Source organism: Oryzias melastigma, unplaced genomic scaffold (genome assembly GCF_002922805.2).
Source record: "Oryzias melastigma strain HK-1 unplaced genomic scaffold, ASM292280v2 sc01851, whole genome shotgun sequence".
Lineage (NCBI taxonomy): Eukaryota > Metazoa > Chordata > Actinopteri > Beloniformes > Adrianichthyidae > Oryzias > Oryzias melastigma.
The window spans coordinates 2,140-2,366 of NW_023418431.1; positions in this window are offsets into that span (position 1 = coordinate 2,140).

The following is a 227-nucleotide window of genomic DNA, read 5'->3' on the forward strand; positions in this document are numbered from 1 at the left end:
CTGGTACATACTGGGTCAGGAGGTCAGTCATGTATTTTGGTGCTAAACCATTCAAAGCTTTATAAACCAGTAACAGAACTTTAAAGCGACAAAACTTTTCATCAACAATGGGGGAAAAAAAAGTCAAAAACAACAATGAAAAGCTGTAAAAATGAGAAAAAAAATAGAGAGAAAATGAAAAACACCACAATATAGATAAAATGTTTCTATAAATCCAAGCGTGGTGC